Source organism: Sphaeramia orbicularis, chromosome 17 (genome assembly GCF_902148855.1).
Source record: "Sphaeramia orbicularis chromosome 17, fSphaOr1.1, whole genome shotgun sequence".
NCBI classification, from domain to species: domain Eukaryota; kingdom Metazoa; phylum Chordata; class Actinopteri; order Kurtiformes; family Apogonidae; genus Sphaeramia; species Sphaeramia orbicularis.
The window spans coordinates 8,649,597-8,671,789 of NC_043973.1; positions in this window are offsets into that span (position 1 = coordinate 8,649,597).

Consider the following 22,193-nt stretch of genomic DNA (forward strand, 5'->3'; position numbering starts at 1 on the left):
ATATATATATATATATATATATATATATATATATATATATATTAAAAAAATCTGCGGAAACCTGCATAACACAAAAACAGTTAGACATCTTAAGTGAATGTTTGTCTGTCACACAGCCAAATGCAATATATATATATTTTTGTGTCCAACACTGAGTATGTAAAATATACCAGAAAAACGTACAAAACAGTACAATACATGTGCAATACAACAGGCAACGAGCACAGAGAACCAAAATACAAAATGATCAGGCTGAACTCATGTAACAAAGTCCCTGTATCTTTGCGGGCGACAAATCCTGCGTCCAGAGCGGGACACAACAGGATGGGCACCAGGGGACACACTGTGATGGGAAACAGCGGGAGAAGGGGGAGGAGAGGGTGGAGCACTCTGAGGAGCTGCCTCAGCTACAGGTGCTGAAGGAAATTGCCCAGGCCTTGCAGGCACATATGGAGGAGTAGGCGGGCGAAAAGGCAAAGCCCCTGACAAAGCAGTAACAGGAGGGGCTGCTGAGGGGGTATTGTCCTGTCCAGTAGAAAGTGTCAGGTCCGGTATATTTCGCAAAGTCCCTTTGTAAGACTTGAGTCTATTATGGTGTACAATCCATGTCCGTGAATGTGCTTTCCTTGGATCTGTAATCTCATAGGTAACACCAGGATGTCCATCTTTTGTCATGCATTTCAAAATGACAAACGGCCCTTTCCATCTTGGAGCCAGTTTGTTCATTTTCTGAGCTGGGTCGTCCAGGAGGACAAGGTCCCCTGTCTTGTGTGGGTGAAACACAACCTTTTTGTCATATTGTGATTTTTGACGCAACTTACTGAGTGTTGAGTTGCGAGTTGCATCTGCAAATGCATGTGTCAAACGTGAAGTAAGGTAAGTGGCATAAGCTGCAGGTGTACCTGGTGTAGGTGAGGTCACTGATGGGCTACAGTTCAATATAACGTCCAGTGGTAAGTTTGGTTCCCTGCCGTACACTAAGAAAAATGGGGAAAATCCTGTGCTTGAATGTACACTAGAGTTATATGCCAGCTCTACTTGAGGAAGGAATTGATCCCATTCACCACCAGTTTGTGCTATGTATTTAGCCAGTTGGTCTTTCAGTGTCCTGTTCAGTCTCTCTACCATGCCGTCCGACTGTGCATGATATGGGGTAGTGCGTGTTTTGGTTATCCCCAGCAACTGGCATAGGTGTTTGACAAGGTCTGATTCAAACTGTCTACCCTGGTCTGTGTGAATCGACTCGGGGACGCCATGTTGTCTGACATAGTCCTCAAAAATGACTTTTGCCACTGTAATGGCACGTTGATCTTTCATTGGAAACATATTGGCATAGCGTGTGAAATAGTCCGTAATGACCAAAACATACCTATTGCCCTGAGATGTAATAGGTAACTCAGTGATATCAGCAGCAACTTTCTGAAAAGGTCTATCTGCATGAATGGGCTGAAGTGGTGCACGTTCATGTGGTATCGGAGAACCTCGTTTTTGACAAGGGAGGCACTCAGTACAAAAAGTATGCACATCACGAGTCATGTAAGGCCAGTAACAGATGCGTCTAGCTCTACGAAGTGTGCGTTCTGCATTCAAATGTCCACTTAACTGATGTCCATGTAAAGCTGCTAAGGCCGTGGGGATAAGTACTTTTGGCAAAACAACTTGAAAATTCACAGGTGAGTGGGGACTCTGTTTCGTCTTTCTACAGAGAATACCCTGTCTAATGGTAAGGTTGGGATACTCATGCCACAGTTTTCGCAAGGAAGGGGAAGAGTTCCTTAGTTTACCAATAGGGGGCCTCGTTGCACCATCTTTTACCCAGGAAATAACTGTACTGAGACACTCATCATTCTGTTGCTGTTGTTTTATGTGTTCAGAGTCAACAGACAGTGTACTGCCAATGTCCTGAGTCAGATTGTCATTTGTGTCAGTGTGCGCAGCAGAATGTGTATCAGTAATAGCTACAGTAACACACTGCTCAGTTTTGTCAAGGTTGTCTGTATGGGGAGGCCTGGACAGGGCATCAGCGTTGGCATGCTGTTTACCTTGCCTATGTGTGATGATGTAGTCATAGACGTCCAGTTCCAGGATCCACCTACTGCGTCTGCCTGTGGGGTCACTGTCCACTGCGGTTTTCTTCAGACTCAGCAGGGGCTTATGATCTGTGATCACAATGAAAGAACTGCCTGAAAGAAAGTGTTTAAAATGTCTCACAGACCAAACAACTGCAAACAGTTCACGATCAAAAGTTGACCATTTCCTTTCCGAGGGATTTAGGGTGTGGCTTGCATAGGCAATAACATGTTCTTTATTGTTCTGTCTCTGAGCTAACACAGACCCAATGCCCTCTAATGATGCATCAGTGTATAGTAAGAAAGGTTGGGCAAAGATAGGATGTGCCACAACTGGTGGGTTAGTAAGAGCATGTTTTAGTGACTGAAAAGCATCCTCACACTCAACTGTCCATCTAAAAGTAGCACCTTTGTGAGTGAGTGAGTGGAGTGGAGCAGCAATGATAGAAAAGTTTTTCACAAACCTACGGTAGTAGGAGCACAGTCCAACAAATGCTCTCACTTCTGTGACCGTCCTGGGAGTTGGCCACCTATGAACCTTTTCCAAGTTCTTCAGGTCGGGCTGGAGTCCCTGGCTGGAAACAACATGTCCGAGAAAAGTCACTTTGGTTTGGGCCAGGTGACATTTCCTTGCTTTCAGTTTAAGACCAGCAGATCTGAACCGGTCAAAAACTTCACCAAGGGTCTGGAGGTGGTCACTGAAGGTTCGGCTAAACACTAGCACATCATCTAAATAAATTAGGCAGTCTTTCCAGTGCAAGCCGTGAAGAACTAATTCCATTAGTCTCTGGAATGTCGGCAGAGCGTTTGTCAGTCCCATGGGCATAACTTTGAACTGATAAAGGCCGCTCCCAGTGTTGAACGCTGTCTTCTCTCGATCCTGCGGCTCAAGCTCAACCTGCCAATATCCACTGGACAAGTCCATGGTGCTGAACCAGCAGGAACCTGACAGACTGTCGAGAGCCTCTGCTGGGCGTGGCAGGGGGTATGCATCCTTGATTGTGGCTGCGTTTAATTTTCTATAATCAATGCAGAATCGGTAGGTACCGTCCTTCTTACGTACCAAAACAACTGGGGAGGACCAAGGGCTGTAGCTCTCCTCGATGATGTCCTGTTGCAGAAGCTGTTGGACTTGCCTGTCGATCTCCGCTCGGATATTTGGGGAGGCCCGGTACGCTCTCTGCTTGATTGGAGGAGTGTCACCAGTTCTAATGCTGTGCTTAACCAGGTCTGTTCGTCCATAGTCCTGGTCATGTGCACTAAACACGTCAGAGTAAGATAGAAGTAAAGTCTGTAGCTTTTGTTTCTGGTCAGTCGTTAAGGCAGAGTCATTTAGGTTAACGTCTGGTAACAACTGATGTGTTAAGGACTCCATCTGGGTAGTAACTGCATCAACATTCGTCTCAACTATGCAGTACTCATTGTCACTGTCCTGGCCAAGGGGATAAAAATCACCTAGTTTAGTGTCACTGGGTACATGTAAGTCAGAGGTAGTTGGATTCATAACTCTAACATACGTAAAACCTGCCTGAACTGGAGCAACAGTACGTGCAGCCAGTAAACCTTGGAAACTGGGTGGTCCTGGTTCTATGATACCAGTATAGTCCACGTTAAAGTCAGGCACACCAATGGTGGGCTGTACTTGAGCTAAAACAGTCATTTGGGACATGGCAGGAACTAAGAGTGGGGTCACAGTTATGGCATTACAACTTAAAGGGGCTGTCTCTGTAGCGCACAAAAGTGGAACACTAGCACGGTTACCCACTTTGAGGACACCTTCTTTCAGATCTAAGACAGCAAAATGTGCAAGTAAAAAATCCCAGCCTAATATGACAGGCTGTGTAACGTTCCTGACTACTTGGACTGTGTGTGTAAACATTTCACTGCCTAGCCTCACATTCATGGAGAGTGTGCCTAGGTTGTCTAAGTAGTCACCAGTCACAGATCTAGGGACAACTTGAGGTCGCTGTAGTATTTTTGTTCTCAGAGATGGTATTGACAATCTAAAGGCTTCACTAATGAGAGAGATGTCTGAGCCAGAATCAATGTAAACTTTAGTAGCAACATTTTCAATAATAGCCAGTACATTACGTGTGAAAGACCTAGGTGGGGATTTCTGTACTGATTGGGTTGGGGCCTCTTCACTAAAAGCAGACACTTGGCCCTCAGCGCCTGCTACCATTCTTTTCCCTGTTGGTAGTGGTCTTCACTAAAGGTTACATGCTGGTCTCTGTCATATTGTCTTTGTCTATCCCTACCTGAGCGTGTGGAGGGGGATCTGTGTCTACCTGAGTTGTAAGTAGAGTCACGGTCATAGTCATGGTAGGGTGAGGATCTATCACCACGATTAGAGTGCCATCTCTCTGGGCTGCGGGGTCTGGAGTGCCTCTCGAAGCTGTAGGGATGGTCCTGGCGGCGGGGTGAAGACGATGGTTCGCGAGGGTGTCGACTGTAGCGGTAGTCTGGTGAACGCCGGGTGAAGCTGTAGTCACTGTGGGACCTGCTGGATCGGTGGTAGGTGGGTGTAGAGGAGCGAGCGTCCCGAACAGGAGACACAGATGGGGTGCGTCGATACCTTTCCCTGCCGCGGTCACCTCTGGAGTAGTCGGAGCGGTTGTCACGTTTGGAATGGCTCACATTATGTTCTTGTGAAGCAACATGCAGTTTCAGAGCCTGAACATCTTATTACATCAAACAGTTCATCAGTGCGGTCAGCCTGGCTCTTTTCATTTTTGGTGGACACCATGGCAGACAGCGGCTCTTCTCTGGGCGCAGTAGGTGCAACATGCGGTGTGATACTCACTGGGGAAGGAGGTGGAAGCAGTTTCAAAGCCTCTTGAGCACGTTCACACTTACATGCCACAGCCAAAGCCTCTTCCAGTGTAGCTGCACCGTGCTCATGACATTTTGATTGAAGAATGGGGTCGAGTCCGGCAACAAACCTTCTGAAGCGTTCCATGGAAATGGCTGCCTCTCCATAGTTGGGAAAAGCTTCCAGCACAAGCCTTGTTATTTCTGCAGCAAAAACCTCTAATGGTTCTTTGGGCAGGCGTTGTCTTGCATTAACAAAAGTTTGAAAATGAAGCAAAAATTCTTTCCTGCCAAAAACATCATTAAGTTTCGCCACACACTGGTCATAGTTCTGTTGTACTTCAGGTGAAAATGATAGCCAATATGCTAACGCATCTCCACTAAGGCGTGTGGGAAGTATTGTAGCAATATCTAGCTGTTGTCCATCTGCGCAGGCTTTAACTGCGAGCTCCAATCTGGTTTTCCATAAAGCAAAACTCTCTTTGTCCTCACCGTCGCCGTGGAAACATGCCGGTAAATCCACTCGGTAGTGAACTACAGTCTTTGACGTGTCCTGCGGGGCAGCTGCGCCCGCCGCGGCGTCGCCATTAGCGCGAGAATTGTTGTCCCCAACTCCGTCCGGAGCCTGCTGCTGATCCTCCGACATGCCGAAACACTGTCCAACTAATAAGGTGAAGTAGAAACTCTGGGTCTGCACAAAAATATCCGTCGACTACGATGTTGTATTGCCCAAACAAGTTTTCCACCCACGTAGCTAGTTGACTGCCTGGCTAGTTAGCATCGACAAAGGCTAACAAAAAAAAAACACCGCTGCCACCAGTCTGTAACCCTGATATCTTGTTTGAGTCTCCGGGGCTGTGGGTAATGCGGGTTACAGTGGTATTCTGATGTTGATATGTTTTGTTATTCTCCCGTGCTAATAAACGGCACCAAACGGCAGGACAGTTTCAGCATGCTTTATTAGCAGCAGCTCAGCATGACATCCTCTGCTCGCGCTCCATCACGGACTTAACTCTAGTGTCACCCCAAAACGGGTCGTACTACAACCAATTAAGAGGAACCAAAATATTAAGAAAAGGCAAGAGAAACATAATAAAAGAATATATAATATAAACTGACTAAATAATTAATTAAATAATATGTAAATTACAACATAAACAAATGTCAATATAATAAACAAAAATTAATGATTTGGAAATAAAATAATATTCAAATTAAATGTTACATTTCCGTGATCAGCACAACAGTACGTACATTTAACTGTGAAATATTGTATTCTTTTCAAGAAATAAATGCAAAAATCACGGTATTGAATGTTATACATATTACAGCATTTTTCCATTAAAAAAACTATGCAACAGTAGGAAAATGTATTTTTTCAAGGGAAAAAATGTAAAAAATACAGTTTTTTGCTGATTAACTTATTTACTGTGATTCAGTGTTATATAAACAGTTTCAAACTGTTTTGGAGATTTACAGATTTTTACTGTCATGATTAACAGTTTTTCACCGCAAAATTTACAAACATTTTTTACAGTGTACACTGTCTTTCAATCCCTGCCTCAAAATATTGTAAATTTTGCTTCCCCACCCTGTATGTGTGTGTGTGTGTGTGTGTGTGTGTGTATATATATATATATATATATATATATATATATATATATATATATATATATATATATACATTTTCTTCCGCCTATCCAGGGCCAGGTGGCGGGGGCAACAGTCTAAGCAGGGATGCCCAGACTTCCCTCTCCCTAGACACCTCCTCCAGCTCTTCTGGGGGGACCCCGAGGCGTTCCCAGGCCAGCCGAGAGACATAGTCTCTCCAACGAGTCCTGGGTCTTCCCCGAGGTCTCCTCCCGGTGGGACATGCCCGGAACACCTCCTCAGGGAGGCGTCCAGGAGGCATCCAAAATAGATGCCCGAACCACCTTGGCCTGAGCCACATAGGAGCTATGTTGTCAGGGGCTTTATGCCCCTGGTAGGGTCTCCCAAGGCAAACAGGTCCTGGGTGACGGGCCAGACTAAGAGCAGTTCAGAAGCCCCTTTGAAGAAGAAACATCCAAAGAACGTGACGTTGCCCGGTACGGCGCAGCCGGGGCCCCACCCTGGAGCCAGGCCTGGGGTTGGGGCTCGTATGCGAGCGCCTGGTGGTCAGGCCTATGCCCACAGCCTGGCCTGAAAGAACGACTTTGGCCCGCCCTCCGGTGGACTCACCACCCACCGAGGGAATCGTAGGGGCCGGGTGCATTGTGGATTGGGTGACAGTCGACGGCAGGGAGCCCGACAACCCGATCCCCGGACACAGAGTCTATACATATATATATATATATATATATATATATATATATATATATATATATATATATATACATATACACACACACACATATACATATGTATATATATATATATATATATATATATATATATATATATATATATATATACATACATACATATAAAATGTCTTTGCAAATAACGTCTGTCATCTTTCCAATTCAGATCGTATAGTTTTCTTCACGATGTAGTAAAACATGAGAACAACTTGTGCATCCTCCATCCTGGGCGTATTGCGTCGCACAGACAATGATGCCTGCTTGTCGGTCGCCATTCATAACGTCATTGTGCTTTTTGGGCCCTCAGCTTCTTCTTCTAACCGCCAGTCCTACTGGACTGGAGGTGTAGTGCAGTTTTTTTTTTTACCACTCCCCCATACATCAGCAGCCTGATTTGAATAAATTAGTTTGGGGTGCGGTGGAAACACAAAGCACACAGATTACCAGAAATGACTTTACCCAGGCAAATAAGGTCCTGGTAATAAAAGCTCCTGGTAGTTTGGTGGAAAAGGGCCTTTTGGCTACAAAATCCACCCAGCAAATTTTGTCATTCATTGTAGTTTTACCAGCTCTGACAATACTGCAATTCACATGCATTTTCTCTTTCTAACACAGACTGCTTCAGCTGTCAATTGAGATGAATGAGCCACTGCTGCCCATGGTCACTGTCCTGTTGGTGCCACAGGCACCATCATTTGCACACCATGCTAGTGTGCCAGGATGAGTTTGGAAATCTTATTTGTCACATGATGTCATCTTGCATTATTGGAAATCACCCACTGTCCTGAGGTTGTTTATTTCTATTAAAACTCCAGATGCAATCTGAACATGGATGTACCTTGTGTTCCCAGGTGAAGTATTAAAAACGCTATGGAAATGATATCCTGCAAAAGGACACGTGGTAATTAGATTTCAACTTATGCTCCTTTTCAGTGGCAGGAGAGAAAAAAAAAATTAGTCATATTGAGTTAAACTTACTCATCCTAGTAAGCCGTCTTGGAAGCAAAGGGGAAGCTGGGACAGGAGCTTATCCATGGTTTTCGGCAGCTCCAGGCGATAATGCGCGACTACATCCTCTGAGGCTGTACAATGTCAGACTCAAAGATGCTTTATGTGTGTATGTGTGTGAAAGTGCTGTTTGGGTTACATGCTAAAATCAGGCCACAGCCGGAAAAAATGGAGAAAATGACTATTGGATTATGGGGAAATTTTTACCAGCCCATTAAAAAGTAACCAAGAGTTTAATTACATACAAGCAAAAATAAAAAGAGTCTCCACTGTAATTGATTTTGATGCCTGTTGTAAATAAATGTGTTTCTTATTAAAGTACAGTGGAAAGACAGCTGGGTTTATTTATGTATGGACTGTTGCTGTTCTCCAAACGTCCATAAAACATTCATACTTTTAATAGTGTTCTTGCATACACCTTCCTGATAAAAATGAAAGTCTGATCATAGATTCTCAGTGGTGTTTTCAGTTTTCATTTTCTTTGGAGGCCAGTGGCTTATGAAGAGTGACTTGTCTTCATCAGCTGGGAACCTCCACTGGTGGCTTTGTCTGCATCTGTCAGCAGAAGAAGAGGGTTTCAGGGAGCAGGGAGGTCATCACTGCTCAGGCATCCTATTACTGGGCCGCGCTGGACTGAAGCCTGGGAACCAGATTGACATGACCGTTCTAATCAAGCAAATGGACCCGGGTACTCTGCTCCTGAAATGAGAGCCCTGCCTCGAAGCATGATGGCGAGTATTTTTAGACAAAGGCTCAGAGAAAAGTTTGTGCTTTTTTGTACACAATAATATTATAGTTCTTACTGGGGTCAGACAAAAAGCAGAACAACACAAATGAGTTCTTCAGCATACTTCATCTTAACTGACGTCAGATTCACGTATTATTCAAGTATAGTGGTAGGTATCTGTTACAGTGTTGTATTGATCATTATTAGTATATGATTTTCTATATTTCTGCATTTGTAATATAAATAGCTTTCTGAAGGATCAATAAAAGTTTCATATTTCTGATGAATGCCTACACTGTTGCAGTGAGAGTGTCTTTGCAAAACACTTGGTCTGGGTATTTAAAATGAATAAAAGAAGTAGAAACCTCCAAGGTTCAGTCCAAGGCTATAACTACAACACTGCCCTTCCTCTGTTGCTTCTCTTGTCATTTAAATGTCAAAATGTGATGTTTTGTGCAATGACTTCTAGATTTTGCCTGGCAACAAAACATAACTCCTCTTGTACAAACACCCAGGTTACAAAGAGCCTAACAGAGATTCTACACATGCTCACTGTTTGACAAGATCATGCTGCTACACTTTGTTGAATCTCAAATCTTGGAAGTTGCTTTGTTATGTTGTCGTCATGTTAACCCATTTACTAATGAGTTAAGGCTGTTAAAAGAGAGTGTTACTATAAAGTGTAAAACACAACATACCAAATCTTTAGTGTATGAATCAGTTTTTTTTAAAGATACTGATACGACGACGTATTAGGGCCACATAAAAAAAAAAAAAAAAAACGCTTGTCACTACGAGAATAAAGTCATTGTTTAACAAGAATAAAGTCATTATTTAACAAGAATAAAGTCGTAGTTTTAAAAAATTTATTATTTAACGAGAATAAAGTCATTACATTTCGAGAATAAAGTCATAATTTAACGAGAATAAAGTCGTACCCACTCATCGACTAATGTAGAACTTGGAACATTTTGTGAAGTTATACTTTCATTCGGGGGTTAGGCACAAAGGCCAAATACTGAGTCTATCTTTCCATCAACACATTATCATTAGTCTAAGGACTTTGAAGTGAGTTTGCACACATTTGGGTCTGTTGTAAGAACCTAACTGATTGAACTGCACTGAACTGCAAACTGCCTCTTTTGTGGAGGAGAAATTGATGAAGTGGTCAGCTTCAGGGGTATCAGTGGTTACACCAGAGAGCTATACAGAGAGGGTTTGTTGTTTCTGAAGAAACTGTGGGGATGCTACTCTGAGTTTGAGTCCAACAGAAGGGAAAGTTGCTGCTTCGCTTGTTGCATTCGCTGTACAACCGGAAACTCTGTCGAATTTTCAAAATATTACGACTTTAATCTCATAAAAGTACGACTTTATTCTCGTTAAATAATGACTTCATTCTCATTAATTAATGACTTTATTCTCGTTAAATAATGAGTTTTTTAAAACTACAACTTTATTCTCGTTAAATAACGAGTTTATTTTCTTAAATAACAACTTTATTCTCGTTAAATAATGAGTTTTTTAAAAGTACGACTTTATTCTAGTTAAATATCGAGTTTATTCTCGTTAAATAACGAGTTTATTCTCGTAGTGACAAGCGTTTTTATTTTCTTATGTGGCTCTAATACGCCATTGTAAGATGTGAAGCTGCATGTGGCATTTATTGTCAGGATCTGTGGCTTAACAGTAAATATAAAGTGGGATCTGTATTTGGCTACTGTAGATGTTTTTTTCTTTTCTCTTCCAACGGTTTGCTAATAATTTATCTCTAAGGAATTAACATCTACATTAATAATCTAATCATACACATTGATCAATTCTTGGGGAAGTCTTGTCGAAAAATAGTGCCTTATCTTTTTTTTTAAGGCAAATACGGTACTTTATGTCACCACATTTATATGACAACTTTATAATAAATTATATTAGCCACTAGTTTGTCTTTCAGCAAGGTTCAAAGTGTTTTCCATTTGGTATGTGACAGTTTTAAGATAATATGTATGGGCTAAAAGAAAAACTAAATACTTTACATTTATCTCAGTGTATGTTGCATAAACCCTATTTCCAGAATAGTTAGGATATTTTTAAAAAATGCAATCTCTATATAAAAACAGAATTCAGAAAATTCAACTGACAAATGATCATAGACAGTATTTTCAATATTGTCACCAAACATCTTAATATGAGCTTAGTTAATATATCCAAATTTTGATGTCTGCTACTCACTCCAAAAAAGCTGTTAGAGTGGCAAGTTTACCACTGTGTCCCATTGGCTTCTCTTTTTATTACATTTTTAATCATCTAGGAACTGAGGACACGGATTGTTGCAAAAAAATTTTTCATTCTTATCATTTGTAAGGCTTGAGCTGCTAAGAGGTCCACGGTGCCTGTGAAAGCGATTGTTTGCATCACATACACCATCTGACCAAAAAAGTCACACATACGTAGATATCTTTGGACCACCTTTGATTATGAGACGCATGCAATGTTTATTTTTATCCAGTTGTATTAATTTTTGACAAAGATATTGTATTGATGATGGGAGAGTTGGACCACTGTGTGAAGTCCTCCCCATGACATCCCAAAGATTCTCAAGGGGGTTCAGGTCTGAACTCTGTAGGGGCCAATCTATGCGTGAAAATGATGTCTCATGCTCCCTCAACCACTCTTTCGCAGTCTGATCCTGATGAATCCTGGCATTGTCATCTTGGAATATGTCTTATATTCAGACCTGGTCATTCAGAACATTCAGGTTCAGCTGACCTAATTTTATGGACACATAACATTGCTGAACCTAGATCTGACCAACTGAACCAACCCCAGATCACAACACTGAGCCCACAGGCTTTTACTCTAGGCACTAGGCATAATGGGTAATCACTTCATCCGCCTCTCTTCCCACCCTGATGTACTCATCACTGAGAAACTGGGTCAATCTGGACTCATCAGACCACATGACCTTTTTCCATTGAAACACAGTCTAATCTTTATGCTGTCTATGAAACTGATGGTTGTTTAAAAAACAAGAAGGCACTCACTGCACCAGTTAAGGTTAAAGAACATGTGTGCAGATGAAACAGGAAGACAACTGTCCTTCAAGAGTCTGCTAAAAGTTCCTGCCTGTTAAAAGGAAGTTTTTCCTTGCCACGTTGCTCCTGAGAGGATTCTGTTGGGTTTCTGTAAAATGGCTTAAGAGTAGGGTTTAGACCAGCTGTAAAGTGTCATGGGATAACATTTGTTATGATGTGGCACTATATAAATAAAATCTGATTGATTGATTGATTGATTGATTAAACATTAATCACTGCAGTATTTATCAAATTAAAGGATTTGAACTATTTGCTTAGATGAATCCATATGAGGACAGTGTAAAAGTCCTCTTATATCACATGTGGAGCTTAATGTATCTTCTGTCATTAGCTCTACTGTGCAAAGCTCAGAGTCACCAAAGACATGACCATAAAAAAAAGTTTTGATCGTTAAAGAGTTGTGTTTCCTTCCTCAGCTTTCCTGAGTCTGATAGCTCCTTATCTCATCCAAAAAGATCTTGACATATCATCCTTGGTCTCTTAATCATCCTGGGGTAAATTCAGATGCACACTCTACAGATGACCTTGATTTTCTTTCGAACGCTCCCAGGAATTTAATTCGTGATGTGACACTTGTAGAGTTAAAGGATTACGTTTTATGCTCAGTTTGAACAGATTTAAAGAAAAGAGGCAGCAATGGAGGGGAAACAGAGGGGAATCTGGCGATTACCTATGATAGAGTTATTGATTTGGTGAAAGAATCTGCTTAACACTGGGAAAGATTCAGGAGCAAATAACAGAGTGGTTTAATCAATGCATAGATATATAATTAAATAAGTTCCATGGGTACCTGTGTAGAAGATTTATGTGTATGGGATCTCTCCATCAGTATGTGTTCATACAAAGCTGGATTCAGGTCTGCTTATGTCTCAGCAATCACAGAAAGTGTATAAAAAATATGCTTGTACATGGGTAAAAAAAAGGGGGAAAAAAAACTCAGATTGGTTTCTTGAATTTGTAAATAAGACTGACATCTTCGAAAATGTCTATTTACCGAGGGTGTCATGTCATCTGGCAGCAAGGCAGTCGGCAGCTGAACTCAATTACAGCCTCCCCATACAGGCAGAGAAAACACAAAGGCAGCATCTGAATAACATGATGGAGAAGGAAGACAGGATGTATTCCAGGCTTCTACCTCTCTCTCTGATAATCCCTTCACTTCAGCATGAATGTAGAAAAACACTATGAAACCAAATCTTTTCTAAAAATGAAGTCTATCAGAGAAGGTTAAACTGAAACACATCTTTTTCTCACTTTTTCACCTCATCTGTTTATGGCGTCCTTGGTGTCTTAAAATGGCCTTGTAGAATTTACTTAAAGTATTTTTTCTGTATGTACTGTATGTATGTATATATGCCAGTGGTTTTAATTCAAAATCTACAGCACATTTTGAAATGTTCCATAAGGCAGATCTCCAGTGTAAATCCAGAACAGTGACCTTTCACCATTGGCGGATAGAGCACTTTGTGACATTTTTGTAATTTTCTCAGGAATGAAGGCAGTTAGCTCTGGAAAAAAAAAAAAAAAAAAAAAAATGTACCCTACAACGCAGAAAATGTAACACATGCTGCATGACAGTATCTATTGATAGGATCATCTTCTTGCTGATTTGGAATACAATCCAGAACTGAGAGCATATTTTCCTTTATAAATCTGTTATATTTGATAGATGTTCTTATGATAATAGAGCTGAAAGTCAAGTCACGTCACTTCCACCTCAAGTAACCTCAAAACAAACCGATTGACCCAATTTCATGTTTTCACATCGTGGTGGAGCACATGGTATAAAGGAGTTCATTTTTATTTGTATTGCATTAAAACTGAATGTGCACATTAAAGCAGGTTTAAAGGAGGTATGTTATGCAGTATTTGTTCTTTCAAATATTAATAAATTACCTAAAACTATCATTGAAGTGTTTAGTATAAAGAGGTCTGAGATTATATAAATGATATCAGTATAATGAATTGTAGGGATGTGAACTGAATCTGTTGGTAGTCCAACAGATTTCTGTGACCACTAAACAGAGTAATGAGTCACTCTGATGGTCTCCCATGGTGAGGAAAAATAACCCCACGAGTTTACAAAGTTATAATGTAAACTATCAACTGATGAAGCACATGAAGACAAATCACAGTGTTATTTTGACCAATTTTTAGTTACATCTGTGAGTGAAGAGGAAAACTTGATGATACCATAATGCAGGTTTTTGAAAACAATGAGGTTCATAGTTTATTCAATGATCAATGCGGTCTCAGAATACATAGAAGTAATTTGTTGGTGGTTTTGTTTTCCTACGTGTGTGCTTGTACATGACTTCCCTATGATGTTGAGAATCTGGAATATCAATACTACATATAACCACTTTGAACTGTACCTCATCCCAATTTGTGTTCATTGCATGAATAATTGCAAAGTTTGATGCATAGTCATGTACTGTAAAAGATTTTCTTTCATCTAAAAATGTCAAAAAGGTTAAAAAAAATTTTTTTTAAAAAGGTAAATAGAAGATAAACTGGAAGGAACACAGGTATGGAGTTACAGGGTTCAAAGGGCTACACAAGAGGTTAAGAGTAGTCTGGCGTGCTAGAAGTATTCTGGAATAGAAGGGAATATTTCCATTCCATGGCAGCAGTGAGAGGCTTTTATTATTGTCCTTCCTTCCGCTATTTGCAGATTATGTTTCAAAAATCTCCTTTGCTACATGGAAGAGTAACCTCCAAGCTGTAGCCACATCCTAAAAATGGCAAGTTCTGACAAAGACACACTGCTTTCTATGTACCAATGTGTTCTGTAGGTACTTAGTCATTTTAGTGCTATGCTTTGTCATGTGCGCATGTTCCACTAAAACAACTTCTGTCACTATTTTGTAAGTGCGCTGTCACAGAATCTTGTGCTCTGCGCCACCCGAAAACTAGATAAACCAGATAATTTTGACTCCTGTTCCAACAGTGGATGAATCCAGGCCTATCTACAGCGCTGGTACCGTGCTACTGAAACATGGAAATAAAAAATGTTGGTTTGAATCCAAAAAATGAAAAAGTCAGCAGATAAATGAATATGCAAATAATAAAGACAAAGAGAGTGGCTTTCAACATATCTGATTAAAATCTTTCTTTTTCTTACTCCTGTTTATGCTTCCACATTTTCATTAAACTCTAAAATGTATTCTTATTTAGCCTGTTTATTTGTGGATTAGAAAAATCCATTGTAATTTTTGTTTTTAATACCTAACAAGAAAACTTGACTACACATACTTTTATGAAAAACGCAAAAACACAGAAAAATAGAAGCAGCACATTTCTGTTTTATACAAATATTTGACCATTTGCAGCATATTACACCAATTCTAACCTAAAGCTGTTTAAAAGTGTTTAACATTTTCCTGTCACTGCTCAGGAATTAAAAAGAATTTAAATGTATTGAGCTACACTCGGAGACCCAATGACAATACATTCCTTTAACTTAAACTGTTATCTGGTATCTGATGGAAACTAAATTAAAAATACCATAAAGAATCTGAAGCACAAAAGACAATAGCCATTTGTTTTAATCAAACATCTGCAGAGTAATATTCTGTACAGTGACAGGCGTTGAGGTTCTACAGGTATAAACTAAAATAAGTGACTATCCACAGGTTTCAATCAATCAACCAATCAATCAATCAATTAATCAATTTTTTTTTTTTATATAGCGCCAAATCATAATGAAAGTTATCTCATGACACTTTACATAGAGCTGCTCAAAACCAGACTCTTAAACCAGTTTACAAACACCCAACATAATCCTCCAGGTTTTTCAGTACAAGAGGTCCATACATCTTTTGAAAAATTATGTACTTTATCTTATCTGATATTAACAATATCAGCTTGACTCTAATAGCACAATCATCAGATTATCTGAGAAAAATAAAAGCCAAAGTACTTCAGATTTCACAGAATCATTTCATGTGATTCCACCTTTCTACACCTGCAGTCAACTAATCATGAAAAAAGAAAAAAAAAAAAAAGGATTATCCAAAAAGGAGTCAGACCTAAAACACAATTTCCTTTGTTTGGAGAGGTAAGCCTCATGGAAAAAAAAAAAAAAAATCTGGGGAGCCGGATATTATGTGATTAAATATAAAACAAGGTCATTTAGTGTGACACACTGCTGCTCTACATCCTCTTTAAACCCAATCCTCCCAGGTTCTTCCTCTGTGGTGTTTGCATGTTTTCTCCTTGTGGGCTCTGACTTCCTCCAGCTGCTTTGCCCCCCCCCCCCCCCCCCCCCACACACACACACACAGTTTGAAACATTCACATTTCATGAATTGCACAGTGAAAGTTGTCTATAGGGAATGCGTTTCCCCCCCCTCTCTGGAACTGTCACCTTTCACCCAATGCATGCTGGGAGAGCCTCTAATCTTTTATAAACCAGATCCTGATTAAAGTGAAAATGAACCATGCTTGTCTGTTTGTGGGTATTACATTATCTCTATTTTTTAAGGTGACCTAGTACACTAGAAATACATTTATTTCAAAGAGGAAACATTTAACTTTTAATATTGCCTACTGTTGAACTGTCTAATACTGTCATACAATTAGCATTAAAAAATCATTTCAAACTCATGTTAATCTTCATGCCAAGTACTTTTATAATGTTGTACATGACTGGAAGGGGATTTTGAACATTTCACCAGTCTACTGATGAGTGGTGAGTGCTGAACTAAACTATGTAATAAAATGATAGTTCAGCTACATGTATATTTTCAGAGTGATCCTACTAGTTATTATGCATTCATTTGGGGCAATTTTTGGTCTATTTGACAACTGCAAATGTAAACAATTTAGAGTCATAGCGGAAAAGAAATATGTTTCCTTTTTATTTTATTTTGCCCTTGCTTGGCCCCCTATATGAGATATGTCCATAGTGTATCGCATAAAGTGTGCCCATCCTGTCCGTCTGCTCCGTGTGTTCAAAGTTAAACTTGATGTAACCATTAACTGAAGAGATTCTGGTGGCTAAAGGTCAAAGGTAAATTTCATTTATGTCACTATGACCTCACGTTTATCTATTGTTAGAAACCCTACAGTGTAGTACAAACACTACAGGCACATTATAAACTGAATTAGATTCTGGTTGCCAAAGGTCAAAGGTAAAGGTTTTTGTGACTTTGTAAGACACATTTTGGAACATAACTGATGGGATCACTTGTTTTTTGACTATTTTTCCGTCTGAGTGATTGGCACTGTGTACAAAACCACCACTGATAGTCCTTAGAGTTCCCCATAAGAAATGGTTGAATTCATTCATTCATTCAGTTATTCATTCATGTGCACATCCTGGTCGAAAAAGCCGACATGCAATATTTCACTAGATAACCTTTACCTTGAATTATAGGATATGTTCACAGTAGCATTGTTTATTACACCCAATGCTAATGCAACAATACAATATGAGCCCAAAGATTCCTATCATTGTCCAAACTGATGGTTGTTTAAGAAATGAGAAGCTACTGACTCCATCAGTTGGGGATAAAGAACTTGTTGCTGAAACATGGTAATGACTGCAGTAATTATCCAGAGGAAGGATCTGAACTATTTGCCACGGTAAATCCAGGAAGTGACTGTTTTTTTGGCCAGGCAGTGTATGTATGGTTTATGTAGTGTCACAAATATTACATCTGTGCTGTTGGTGTTCCTACACATGTGTTTCCTCCTGTAGTCACTTGTATAGACACATAATTTCTGGGAGACAGGATTTAAATGTTAGAAATAGAAAAAAAAAAAAAAGTGATTAAAAAAAATTCTCATCAGTTTGAAGTGTTCCAGATCTAAGGAATGAGGGAGACTAACATCTAGAAATGTGTTCCCAGAGGAATCCAAAGACAGCGCATCAGTTTACTGCAGCAGTCTTCTATTCAGGTGAATCCACCGCATGGGGAAAACACACCATCCATCCAGACCAGAGTTTATCTCTGTCTATGCCACCATCTCACCAGCAGAGCAGATAACATACACTTAGATAGGACGCCTTGTGATAAACATCCTGACATCCCGCAAGCACAGCAGCCTAAATGCACCGCCTCTCTCTCAATTTAGCAGCATGAGTGAAGAAATGATTGATTTTATGACAACACAGACAATGCAGCAGTGACGAATGCTTTATATGTGTTATATTTTTGCCTTGCACCATCATGGACATTATTCTACATAATTTCGCAATCCACTTGTGATCTGAGTAAACATGTAGCATGGTTAGAAATTCTACCCAAAAAAGTCACATTTTCTGAGCATATATTTTGTAAAGTTTGTAAAAAATTTGGGAAAAAAATAAATAAATAAAAAATAAATAAATAAATAAATATATATATATATATATATATATATATATATATATATATATATATATATATATATATATATATATATGTGTGTGTGTGTGTGTGTGTGTGTGTGTGTGTGTGTGTGTGTATATATATATATACAGGGTGGGGAAGCAAAATTTGCAATGAACATTTAGTTGTTTTTTCTCAGCAGGCACTACGTCAACTGTTTTGAAACCAATATTGATGTCATAATCATACCTAACACTATTATCCATACCTTTTCAGGAACTTTTGCCCATATGAGTAATCAGGAAAGCAAACGTCAAAGAGTGTGTGATTTGCTGAATGCACTCATCACACCAAAGGAGATTTCAAAAATAGTTGGAGTGTCCATAAAGACTGTTTATAATGTAAAGAAGAGAATGACTATGAGCAAAACTATTACGAGAAAGTCTGGAAGATACTATTAAAGAAGAATGGGAGAACTTGTCACCCGAATATTTGAGGAACACTTGCGCAAGTTTCAGGAAGCGTGTGAAGGCAGTTATTGAGAAAGAAGGAGGGCACATAGAATAAAAACATTTTCTATTATGTAAATTTTCTTGTGGCAAATAAATTCTCATGACTTTCAATAAATCAATTGGTCATACACTGTCTTTCAATCCCTGCCTCAAAATATTGTAAATTTTGCTTCCCCACCCTGTATATGTATATACATATATATATATATATATATATATATATATATTCTTTTTTTTTTTTTTTTTTTTTTTTTCCAAATTCTTTACAAACTTTACAAAAATAAATAAATAAATACACACACACACACACACACACACACACACACACACACACGGTATATATTTCTGTGGATTGTTTGTAGTTTAAAGTGCTTGCTGCATAGGTGCTTTAAGTGACACAAGTTGTAGAACCCATGAAGTTGTAGTACCCATGTATAAACAGGATGACTTGGCTAAAACATGGCATTCCTACCTCAATCAGGCGATGAGTGTTAACAGTTCATTTTTGACCTGGTACATTTCCAAATTGATTTGTAGACTTTACACCCTGAAGGGATGTTACCCTATGAGATCAATTCATAATTTGTCATTATTTCTCATCTTGTGCTGTGTCTCACTTTGCCATGAGCTGGAATAAACTAGAAACATGAAACTTTGCTCAATAACAAGAAATGATGAGCAAATGCATTTTCATCTTTTAAGTATGTATCTTTCAAAATGGAGCTACATTTGTCTCCTTCCATACTCTATGTAGTCATACACAGGCCTCCCCAACAGTGTCAAAGTTTTATTGATGATTTTACTGAGATACTTTCAGTTGTGTGCACAGAGTTTGACCGTATCATCATTACAGGTGATCTGAATGTACATGTGGATAATGTGTGTGACAGAAATGCAAAAGAACTCTGTGCTGTCCTTGAAACCTTTGGTTTAATTCAGCATTGTGAGTGTGCCCACCCACAGCAGAGGGCACACTCTGGACCTGCTCATTACTAAGGGGGTAAATATTTCAAGTGTCCGTGTGGTCAATGTTGCTTTATCTGATCATTTCTGTGTCTTTTTTGAACTGTCAGTAATTCCCAAACCAACAGCTGGACCTGCAGTTGTTCGGAAGAGACACATTAATGATAGCACAGGCACGCTGTTTATGGAGATGATTAGGTTTGAAAACGCCTCATGTTCTAATGCTGACGATATATTGAACTCACATTCTTCTTGTGTTCTAAATGTTCTGGACACCATTGCTCCTGTTAAGGTTAAAATGGTTATAAATAGGCAGAAGGCACCATGGAGAAATGATGACTCAGTCAGGGCACAGAAGAAGGAGTGCCGGAGGGCCAAACGGAAATGGCGCAAGTCTAAGCTTCAGGTTCATTATGAGATTTACAAAGAACAGTTGTGCGTGTTCAACCAGATTTTGCGTAGAACAAGGGAGAGGAATTTTTCAGAAATGATTACCAAGTGCAGTAACAATTCTCATGTCCTGTTTGCAACAGTAAATAGGTTAACAAACCCTCCTGCTCCATTGCCTTCAGAACTAATTTCCACATTGAAGTGCAATGAGTTTGCAACATTCTTTAATGACAAGGTTCAGGGCATTAAACACTCAATTAATCCCACAACACAGTTACCACTGCAACCTTCCAGACACCTTGAGCTGACACATTTCACACCTGTCACTGACAAAACAGTCCAAGAGACCATCTCCAGTCTGAGTTCAGACACATGTTGCCTCAACGAGTTGCCCACTAGATTTCTAAAATCTGTGCTGAGCAGTTTGCTACCCCAACTCACTAACTTAGTTAATATTTCATTACAATCTGGAACATTTCCCAGGGCCTTGAAAACTGCTGTCATTAGGCCTCTCCTAAAGAAGAGTAGTCTTGATGCAGCAGTACTGAACAACTATCGGCCCATATCAAATCTGCCATTTTTAGGTAAAGTCCTTGAGAGAGTTGTTTACCAACAGCTCTCTGACTTTCTTCTATTGAACAACTGCTTTGATGATTTCCAGTCAGGTTTCAGGCCCCATCACAGCACTGAGATTGCTCTGATCAAAGTGACCAATGACATCCCTCTGAACACAGACAAAGGTAAAGTAACAGTCTTAGTCCTGCTGGATCTGAGTGCTGCATTTGATACAGTTGATCATGTGATTCTGTTACAGAGGCTAGAGGACTGGGTAGGCATCTCTGGTCCTGCCCTGACTCATTCTGTGACTGCCTCCAACAGATTACTGTGTGGATGCAAAACAACTTTCTCCAGCTAAATTCAGACAAGATTGAAGTCATTGTCTTTGGCCCACAAAAACCCAGAGAAAGTGTCATCAGTCATCTGGAATCTGTTACTCTAAAAGCTAAAAACCAGACTAGAAATCTAGGGATAATAATGGACTCAGACCTAAACTTTAACAGTCACATTAAATCAATCACATCATCAGCCTTTTACCATCTCAAAAACATTGCCAGCATCAAAAGTTTACTGTCTAAACCAGACTTAGGGAGACTTATCCATGCATTTATCTCTAGCAGGTTATATTACTGTAATGGCATTCTCACTGGACTCTCTAAACGAGCTGTAAGACAGCTGCAGTACATCCAGAACGCTGCTGCTCGGGTCCTGACTAGAACCAGGAAGAACGACCATATTAGTCCTGTGCTCAGATCTCTGCACTGGCTTCCTGTGGCTCAGAGAATAGACTTTAAAACAGCTCTGCTCGTTTATAAGTCTCTCCATGGTCTAGCACCAAAGTACATCTGTGACATGTTGGACCCATATGAACCATCTCGAACCCTGAGAACCTCAGGGACTGGTCTTTTGCTGGTGCCCAGAGTCAGGACTAAACAGGGTGAAGCTGTGTTTAAGTTCTATGCAGCTAAACTCTGGAACAGCCTTCCTGATGATGTGAGACAGGCCTCTACTTTGACAATGTTTAAATCCAGGCTGAAAACAACTCTGTTCAACAGTGCATATCAACAGCTGAAAGGGTTCTATCTGCACTCTTCTCTTTAACTTTGTTTTAATTGATTATTACTTATGTTTTATTGATTATATTTTAATTGTAATTGTGTGTTTTTAACCTGTCTCTTTTCCATTTTTGTAAAGCACTGTGAATTGCCCTGTGTATGAATTGTGCTATACAAATAAATCTGCCTTGCCTTGCCTTCGAATGGTAAGCACTTTTGACCTGATGGTGGTGCTGGATTTAAAATGTGACATGTAATTCGAGCTCAATATCCCTGTTTAAAAAAGCCTTATGGACCATTATTGTATACTATGATGGATAATTTGTGACAATAACATGGCATCTACTTCTTAGAT